Below are 7,501 nucleotides of genomic sequence, written 5' to 3' on the forward strand. Positions count from 1 at the left end.
GAGTGACAGTCTTTGTTTGTTTACTTTAGTACTTTCAAGCAACATATATATTGTGTTAGTGATTTCTCCGTTAACACGATATTTGTTCTTACCCTAAATAGCAAGTCGTTAACCTGTCTTGTCAACACCTCACGGTGTGGGTTGCGACAGTTGTGTAGTGATCGTTATACGAGACCGACAAGTGGTATCAGAGCACTGTGTCCTGCTATTTGGGTGAACAATCGTTGCTTGTTGTTGAAGATTTGAATATGAAGAATGACGTCAGCTGAAGCACTGTTTCATTGATCAGTGATGTCAGCAGCTCTGTTTCTTCATTTTTCTTTCAGATCTACTAAATTTGGTGTTTTCATTCTCTCATTTATATTAAAGTTTGAATTTTTATTTTAGATCTTGCTCTTATTTGACCAGATACATCAGATATAAGGATTTCATCCACAGATCTGATTATTTTTCAAAAGAGTTTTTAAAAGTTTGTTAAGTTTTTTCAACTATTGTTCTTTGTTTTTACAAAAATCTTCTGAAAATCGAAAAAGACGTATGGTTACGAAGAGTAAGAAGTCTCGACTAACAAGATTCCAAGATTGTTTGGACTTGAAAAGTTCATCAAGTGGAAGGTGCTCTTTGAAGCTGTTGTGTGCTATAATGATGTTGAAATGTGGACCTCAATCAAGAACGGACCCTATACCCAGATGGTACAAACAACAATCAGTTTCTTGAAGCAAGAATGAAAAAGGTTGATGATAGAGCTCTTGCTATGTTGAAACTGGGTTTATCTTGGGAGATCCTCACAAAAGTTTCTCATCATCAGACTGCGAAGGCCATGTATGATGCTAAACTAGAAATGTTTGAAGGCAACTCAAAACTGAAGAATATCAAGAAGGAGAGGCTGAAGCAGCAACTTGACAGGTTCAAATACAAGGATGGTGAGAGACTCAACTCTGTGCTGGAGAGGTTCTTAGCAATTGTGAATGATATAAGAACAACTGATTATGTTGTGTCTGACTCTTACTTGAATACAATGCTGTTGTCATCATTGTCAAAGGAATGGTACACTGCCAGCAAGTTTATCAGGCAGAAACCAAATTATGACACATTGAAACTTAATGATGTGATTTGCTTTTTACAAGCTGTAGAAATTGAGATGACAGAGAATGAAATTATAAGGGAAGACAAGCCTTGTTTCCAAGTATCAAATACTCTTATTGCTCCAATGGGTAATTTGTCTACCAAGAACCAACAACAAATCCCAATTATTGGATACCAAGTGAGCATGGTGGTGAAACACCAAGAGGATTTGTTGCTTATAGCTCAAGTAATCAAGGAAGTCAGTCAAGGTTTAATGTTCAGCTTATTGATGATGACTCTGCCTCAATGGCAAGTGGATATACACCTTTCGTTTGTGGAAGTGGAAGTCAAGGAAATGAGTATCAAGCCTTGTTTTCAATGTTCACAGACTCCTACAATGCATTTGTTTCCAAGAACATAATCCATACCAATGTTGTTCAAGATGATCTTGAGCAAGTTGATGTTGATGATCTGGAGGACATGGACTTGAAGTGGCAAGCAACAATGTTGGCTTTAAGAAGCAAAAGGCTGTATAATAGGACTGGTAGATCTCTTGATTAGGTCCAAATAAAAAAATTGGGTTTGACAAGTAAAAATCCATATGCTATAACTGTCAACAACCTGGACATTTTGCAAGAGAATGCAACCTGCCAAGGCAATTCAACAATCTAGGTTAGCAGTATCAGCGAAGAAATCAGAACCAATTTCAGAACCAATACCAGCAAGTCCAGTCAAGAACCTACAATAACAACAACTTCAACAATAACCCCAATTACAACAACAATCCATAACAGAACAATCAGCAAGTTGTCCCTCAAAACCAGAACTACCTGAGAAACAACAATCAAAACCCTCCAAATACTCCCAACAAAACTAACAGAAACAACAACAATCAGCATAAAAATCAAGGAAATGTTGCATTGGCTGCTAACCAACAAGATGGTTACTTTGACTAGAGTAATCATGCTGATGACATAAGCAAAGAGAATGTTGCACTAATGGCTCAAACAGAAAATGAAGCTAGATCATCTTCAACACAGGTACATTCAAACTCCACACTTGAATTATTTGAAACCATTAAATCTCTTAAATTAAAGATAGGCAATCTTGAAGGTGATTGTTTTAAGAAACAAAGCATGATTAATGTGTATCAAACAAGTGATCTGACATATGAAGACAGAATCAAGAGTCTTGAGCAAGACTGTACGGATAGTTACAGAATACAGTCAAGGTATATGACAGAAATTGAAGGTTGTTGAAGAGAAGGTGAAAAATAACACATATAAAGTAAAAAATGAATTCTTGAAAAACCTTGTCTCAACAGGTAATATTTGTGGAATTCTGAACAAGATCAAAGAAGAAGATAAATATAAGGTTGTCCCTCCTCCAATCAACAACAACCACTCTTTGAAAGTTGATAAAGAGAAAAGGGAGGCATACCTTAATCAGTTCAGCGATGTTTTTCATGATAAAGAGGAATTTATTGATAACTACAATATGGTTGAAGTGAGTGAAGATGAAGAGTTTTGTTGAAATAGGATGTGAAAGAAGAGAAATTTGTGGGAATTCAATTCTCTGAGGATGACTTTGATGATGAATGTTTAAATGTAGATGCCTTGAGTGCATCAAGTGATCAAATTTCTGTTGAAAGTGGCAACTCAAGTCCACCACCAAAAATTCCACTGTTACCAAAGATTACATCAAAGATGAGAAGACATTATGAGAAAATAAGAGGAGAACATGTGTCATTTGACATATGTGAAGGTTCAGAAATGTCAAAAGTCACTTATAATGCAGTAAAACCACCAAGTAAATAAGTTTTAAGGAAGATCAAGATCAATAACATAAAGAAACCAAAGGAAACTTTTACTAGTGATCAATTCATTCCTGTATATCCTGTTTTCTCCAATCAGGAATTATTTGATATTGGTGAAGTTGAAACTGTTGAAGAATATGAGAGGAGACAGACAAGATATAAAGGAAATTTGGCTGAGGAACCAATCAAGATGAAGAAAATAATCTTTGTGAAAGGAAAGGTGGAAAGGAAGATATCAAGATTGAAGAGTTTGTACATTTTTTTGTTTATTTTGATGGTCTCAAATCTCAGAAGACCATTGGTATTGAACCACCTAGACCAAGTGAAAGGTTCAAGAAAGGAAAGTCACATGAAAGTTTCAAAGGAAAGTATGGTGCAAGAAACTTGATGAGTACGGTCACCACACAGATTCCTGCCATGAAAGGTTTACATACAAACCAATTTTTGTTCCAAATGAAACCAAACAAATTTTTGTTCCAAATGAAACCAAATTTGGGCAAGATTTTGGTATGTACAAGAAGAAGGATGATGAATACTTGGGCAAAGGGAAGAAGTGTGAGGAAGTGGAATCAAAAGGTGAAAGCTCAAAATCTTTGAAGAATGAAAAACTTACTGTGGTAGTTGAAGAAGATGAAAAGAACTACAATGCATCAAGTGAAAAGAAACAATTCTCATAACAAACCTGAAGTTGTCATGAAAAAGAAAACACGACCTATAAGGACAGCTCCAAGAGGTGATTCCAGATCTCTAAAGTCTGATGATTCTGAAAAATCACCAAGAGATGGAAGGAAAGGTGTTAAGGGTGTGTTCTCTAGGAAGAAATCAAAAGAACTTGATGGTGACGAAAAGTTTCTTATGTGACTTGGATTTGAACCCCATGGTTTTCTATGGAAACCAAGGAGTGAGGTTCAAGTGCCAAGAGGAACAGATTTGAGAGATGAAAGAAATGAAAAGGATTATGTAGTTCAAATGTGAAAAGGAATAATTCCATATGTGAAAAGCACAACTAACAGTGGCTATGAATCAGATGAATCTGATACTTGTGAAGTAGTTTATGAAGATCCTAAGCCAATCCCCAACTCTAATGCAACACTTGTCCATGTCACTAATGATTTGCAAGTTGAATTAGTTTGCATTTCATTGCCAAACTGATTATATTCTTTGATATGTGCAGGGACAGTCCACACCAGTTAATAAAGTATGGTATATGGACAGTGGATGTTTCTCGCACATGACATGTGACAAGAGGTCACTGGTGAACTATGAAGAGAAGTTTGAAGGCCCAGTTGCATTTGGGAGTGATGAGAATGGAGGAAAGATTGTAGGCAAAGGATTATTGACTAACGGGAAAGTCACATTTGATAATGTCTTTTATGTGGAAGGATTGCAATATAACCTTTTGAGCATCTCACAAATGTGTGATAAAGGTTATAAGGTTGGGTTTGATGACACTCACTGTTTATTCTCAAACCTGACTTTGTGATTCCTCCAAATATGATTATGATGATAGCTCCAATGAATGACAATTTGTATGAATTGAATATGAAAGATTTTGTTTCAAGGGGAGGTACCTGTTTTGTATCCAAGGCCACTGAAAATGAATCCAAATTGTGGCATAGAAAGCTTTGTCATGTAAACTTAAAGAACATGAACAGACTTGTGAAGGGTGAACATGTAATTGGCTTACCCACAAGAGAGTTCAAACTTGATGACAAATGTATCTCTTGTCAATAGAGTAAGCAGCACAAGTCATCTCACAAAAGAAAGCTCATAAACTCAATTGATCAAGTGATTGAAATGCTTCATATGGATCTTTTTGGTCCCGTGAGTGTACCAAGTATTGGTAAAAAGAGATATTGTTTGGTGATGATAGATGATTTTTCAATATTTACTTGGGTTTATTTTCTAAGTACCAAAGATGAAGCTGCTGATTTGATTAAAGGCCGCGTAACAAGGATTGAGAACCAGTTGGATGCAAGGGTGAAGATAATGAGAAGTGATAATGGGAATGAGTTCAAGAATGGAGTAATGGAAGAGTTTTGCAATGAAAAGGGAATTATTCAACAGTTCTTTGCTCCTAGAACTCCTGAATAGAATGGGGTTGCAAAAAGAAGGAATAGAACACTCATTGAAGCTGCAAGGACCATGTTAGCAGATGCTTTCTTGCCTGTTACATTTTGGGCATAAGCTATTAGTACTGCTTGCTATGTTAAGAATAGGGTCCTTCTCAACAAAAGTCATGACAACACTCCTTATAAGATTTTGTTTAAGAGAAAACCCTACATCAAGTTTCTCAAGCCTTTTGGATGCAAATATTCACTGTTGAAAACCGAAGATTATCTTAACAAGTTTCAGTCAAAATTCTTGGATTACTTCTTTGTTGGATATTCAACACACTCAAAAGCCTACAGAGTCTATGTAAAACAACATTTGAGTGTAATTGAATATTCTGATGTTGTTTTTAATGAAAATCAGTACAATACTGTTGATGGAGCAGCATGGTTGTTTAATCTTGAGAAGTTAATCAAGTCTTTCAAGATTTATCCAGAGGACTTTGATTAAACTTTATACAAAACCAGTATGCATATGGAAGAATCTTCAAAGAAAATTGATTTGGACAAGTTTGGTCCAAGGTTGCTGGTAAAAGACCTGAATACAGATTCATAAAGGATCCCTCAATTGCTGAAAATGAACAAGTTCAAGATCAAGACCAAGGTCCCATTCAAGAACAGGTCCAAGACAATGGTAACCAAGAGAATCAAGATAATCATGTATTGAATGAGGATGATCCTAGTAATCAACATGAAATTCAGACACAAGCTAGAACATAAGCAAGATTTGAACAATTGTTTGAAAGCTTAAATATGGGGAACAATGATGCTTCTACTTCACAACGGAATAATGAAGAAGCACCTGAATTTCATGATTAAACAACTAATTTGATCATTGACGGACCTGATCTCAATGACACAAATCTTGATTCTACTATATCTACTGATGTGATTGTTCAATCCTCATATGTTAAAAAGAATCATCCACCTGAGAGCATCATTGGGAACATCAATGAAACAGTAACAAGAAGTGCTTCTGAATCTGCAAATATTTGTTTGTACTCCTTCTTTCGATCCCAAATAGAACCCAAGAACATTGTTCAAGCATTGAAAGACAATAGTTGGGTAGAATATATGCAAGAGGAGTTGGCTCAATTCAGAGATCTGCAAGGGTGGGAACTTGTAGATACGCCAAGAAACAGATATGCCATTGGAACCAAATGGGTTTTCAGGAATAAATGAGATTAAAGGGGAATTGTGATCAAGAACAAAGCAAGACTTGTTGCATTGGGATGCCTACAAGAAGAAGGGATTGACTTTAAGGAGGTCTTTGCACCAGTTGCAAGACTTGAAGCAATAAGAATTTTCTTAGCTTATGTTTCCTTAAAGAATATAAGAGTATTCCAATTGGATGTCAAATCTGCATTTTTGACTGGTAAATTAGAGAAGGAGATGTATATGAATCAACCACCAGGATTTGAGGACCCTGATTATCCTAACACAGTGCATAAGTTAAAAAAAGCTTTGTATGGACTACATCAAGCTCCAAGAGCTTGGTATGATGAGTTATCAAACCATCTGCTTGATAATGGGTTCCAAAGGGGAGCTATTGACAAGACACTCTTCTATAAGAAAAGAGGAAAAGATTTGCTGCTGTTACAAGTCTATGTTGATGATATTATTTTTGGTTCAACTAATGAACGATTGTGTATGGAGTTTGAAGAAGTGATGAAGTCCAGGTACAGCATGATCTCTATGGGAGAAATGAACTTCTTTATTGGACTACAAGTTCAACCGAAGGCTGATGGAATTTTCATATACCAGTCTAAGTATGTGCAGGACATATTAAACAAGTTCAAGTGTCATGAACTCAAATCTGCTTCAACTCCTATTGACACACATGAGAATATGATTGCATATGAAAAGGGGGAGCCAGTAGATGAACATGAAAACAGAGCAAAGATTGGATCTCTGATGTATCTAAATGATTCAAGTCCAGACATCATGTTTGCTGTGTGTGTTTGTGCAAGATTCCAACCAAGTACTAAGGTCTCTCATATGAATGTTGTCAAGAGGATCTTTAGATATTTGAAAGGAAGACCTGATCTGGGAATTTGGTACCCAAAGAACCACTCCTTTGATTTAATTGCCTATACTGACAGTGACTATGATGGGTGTAACATGAGCAGAAAGTCCACTTCTGGAGGTTGTCAATTTTTGGGAGATATATTGGTGTCCTGGCAGTGCAAGAAACAGACTACAGTGTCCATCTCAACTGCTAAAGCTGAGTATATTGCTGCATCTACCTGCTGTGCACAAGTTCTCTGGATTCAGAACCAAATGCTGGATTATGGTTTGAATATTCTAAACACCCCTATTTTCATTGATAATACTGTTACATCATTTTTTTTAAGAATCCTATAAAACATTGCAAGACCAAGCACATTGAAATCAGACACCATTTTATTAGGGATTGTAGTGAAAAAGGTCTAATTGAAGTGAAAAGAGTTGACACAAGTGACAATTTGGCTGACCTAATTGGATGGAACCAGGTTTAACTTTCTTCTGA

The sequence above is a fragment of the Bidens hawaiensis genome, unplaced genomic scaffold (assembly GCF_021521415.1).
Source record: "Bidens hawaiensis isolate Kalapana, Puna unplaced genomic scaffold, B.hawaiensis_p1.1 tig00028516_1, whole genome shotgun sequence".
NCBI classification, from domain to species: Eukaryota; Viridiplantae; Streptophyta; class Magnoliopsida; order Asterales; family Asteraceae; genus Bidens; species Bidens hawaiensis.